The 3196-nt window shown below is 36.0% G+C and overlaps 1 protein-coding gene across 7 annotated transcripts in view; it reads left to right on the forward strand.

The window, feature by feature from the left end:
- The window catches only part of IPO11 (importin 11), a 198482-nt gene that overhangs the window by 42039 nt on the left and 153247 nt on the right, over positions 1–3196 (forward strand). The gene's annotated exons all lie outside the window — the stretch shown is intronic.

The following is a 3196-nucleotide window of genomic DNA, read 5'->3' on the forward strand; positions in this document are numbered from 1 at the left end:
GCTTCTGGCCAACAATAGGCTGTTAGTAGTTAGGTTTGGGGGGACGTCAAAAGTTACTCATAAAATTTTGACTGAGTGTGGCGGTGGGAGTTGGCCCTGTCATGTTGTTCATAGGTCAGTTGTACTTCAGAATAGTCTTCCCTTACTTGTTGGGATGAGCACTTGGATGGTATATGTAAGCGATGAATCACTAAATTCTGTTCTTGAAAAAAAATTTTAAAAAAGTGCTTCCTCAGAATTGTGGTCTATGTTGTGTTAGGAGAAGATCACATGACTGTGTATGTGTTTATGCTATGTGTATACAATTGACTGATCCCATGAATGTGAGAGTAAAAGAAAATGAGTAACTATGCTCGTAAAAAGTGTGAAAAACAAGCTGAAGCAAGAGAAAGGAATAAAAGTTTGTTCTGGAAGGAAAATAAAAAAGAATACTCTTCTTGATGAGTTACTGTGTTTTCTAAATAAGTTAACAAAATGGAACCACGTGACTACTTTGAGATGGATTGATTAGTATAAGAATGCTCAGCCAAGTGTCACAGTCTTTCACACTTAGTCCTTAGAAACCTCTCACTTCATGATGTGATCCCTGGGGGAAATTTCCAAACAGTGGAAATTATGAATGTCCAATGTGAGACTACCTGGGTGCCACTTTAGGATATTATACTGTAGTAAAATTTACTTATTGTGTTTTTAAGTCCTCGGATAGGTGAAATAGCTTGTTTTTAGTTTTGTTTGGGTAATTTTAATTGTCCCACCAAATGCCATGTTAATTCTAGATCTTGTCTCTTGCTCTGCCAAATTTTATATTGGCTTTTAAAAACATGTTATTTAAAGAATGGCTCCAACTTTTATAAAGGGTCATTTCTGCTGCTATGAACTTGTGTGAGGATTTGAGAATGTTATGTCTCTGTCTATTGTTACAGTAATGGGAGGGAAAGAACCTATTGGTGGGAACTTTTTTTTTTTAAGTTTATTCATTTTTGAGAGAGAGTGCAAGCAGGGGAGGATCAGGAAGAGAGAGGGAGAGAGAATCCCAAGCAGGCTCTGTGCTGTCAGCATGGAGCCCAACTTGAGACTCAAGGTCATGAACTGTGAAATGACTTGAACAGAAATCAAGAGTTGAATGCTTAAAGGACTGAGCACCCAGGTGCTCCTTTTGGTGGGAACTTTTAAGGGAGGAGAGACTCAACAGGACTAGCTTGATCAAAAACAAAACAAAAAACAAAAAACTGTGTGCTGAACACTGAACAGGAGAATTTTATTTTATATATTTTGAGGAGTGAGGGGGAGAGAGGGAGAAAATGAGCAGGAGAGGGGCAGAGAGAGACAGAGAGAGGGAATCCCAAGTAGGCTTTGCCCTGACAGTGCAGAGCCCAATGCTGGACTTAAACTCATGCACGATCAGATTGTGACCTGAGCTGAAGTGGAGTCAGCAGCTTAACAGACTGAGCCACCCAGGCGCTCCAGGGAGAATTTTAGTATAGCATGGTGCTTATCCTTGCTGTAGTACACAATCTCTTACCTGACTCCTAGGAAAAGGGGCTCGTAAAAAGGAGAATAAAAACTCAAAAAATTTATTGCTGAAGTCTTTATAAGTTGCTCTTGAAGTAGTGTTCTTTGCTTTGTCCATCTGACAAATCCATTGTATTGGATGCCTGAGACACAGCTGTGAACAAAGATAAGGTCCCAAATGGGGAGGGAGGGTAGTTTCACCTTTTCTTCACTCCTAACGAATTGTGATACTTTGGATACATGAGAGCATCATGTAGGCACCAGTGGCAGAAGACAGGTTTGTGGCTGTGTTAGGATTAGAGGACTTTAGGGATCTGTAAGATGGGTCACAGCGACCCTTGTGGGCCTCAGTTATACCGGTGGCGTGTTTGAGAACAAAAGGAAAATGAGAGTTTGCTAAAAGATATGTAGGTAACACGTGTTACTGGTCTTTAGGAATGTCCTTCAGTGACAGTGAATAGGTATCAGTTGAGACATTGGCAGTTTGATTGGAAATTGTTTTTGAGGTAGATAGATCTTGTACCCACCAGAGTTTATGTTGTGAAACATTTTGGTAATTTGAGATATATATATATATATATATATATATATATATATATATATATATATATACACACACACACACATATATATATATGTATATATATATATATATGTATATATATATATATATCTATATCATGAGTAAATGGAAGCAAATTTTTATTTAAGCCTTATATTAAAGAAAAAATGACTACCAAAATAACTACCTTTTTTGTCATTGAGAACATACAGGTGTTTTTAAAATTTCTTGTTATGAAATACTTAATATAAATTGTCATGTACCCATCACCAAGATGTAGCAGTTTGCATTGTGTCATTTTTGTTTTATCACTTTTATCCTAAGGTATTTTAAAGTAATTTAAAGATTTCATGAGATTTTATTATGAAATACTTGAGTATTCATCTGTAAAAAGATTATTTTGTTTATTATCATTTAACTTTTACCAACCTAAGAAAAGTAAAAATAGTGATTTAATACCATTTGATACTTTCAGCACATTTTCTACATTGTTCTCAAATATAGTTTAACAAGTGGTTGGTTTGAGCCAGAAGAATGACTGAGGTGGATACATTTGGTTGTCTCCTAAGTGTGTTTTAATTTAGAATAATATTCATTTCCTTCCCCCTTTTTTTTTTCCATGCCACTCGGTAAAAGATTTCGTTCAAATGTCTTACAGGATGTTGTACATTATGTATCTGTTGATTTTACACCTTATTGATTAGAATGAGGTTAAGCAGGTTTTACCACTATTAGATTATGGGTAATATTTTGTGCCCCACTATTGGTGATTAATTACAAGACATTGATTTTTAAAGTTTTTCAGGCTAATTTTTCTTGCGGGAAAGTTGTTAGAACAGTGGTCTTGAGGGTAAACAAGCATAAGAATATTTTAAATGCCAGAAGAAATCAAACGTCCTGTAATGGTTCCCTTTTGACATTCAAGGAATCAAGTCTTGGGACTTATCAGTTAAAATCACTCAGCAGCCAGTGGGTGGCGCTGTTTCTTGTGGTTTAGGAAAAGAAAATGCAAGTATTGATGGATCTTGTAAACCAGTACCTAAAATGTTTCATTAAATACCTTATTTTCATATTGTCTTACTGAATTGTCTCCCTTCTGCCTCTGTATTTTTGAGAAGAAAA

The sequence above is a fragment of the Panthera leo genome, chromosome A1 (genome assembly GCF_018350215.1).
Source record: "Panthera leo isolate Ple1 chromosome A1, P.leo_Ple1_pat1.1, whole genome shotgun sequence".
NCBI classification, from domain to species: Eukaryota; Metazoa; Chordata; class Mammalia; order Carnivora; family Felidae; genus Panthera; species Panthera leo.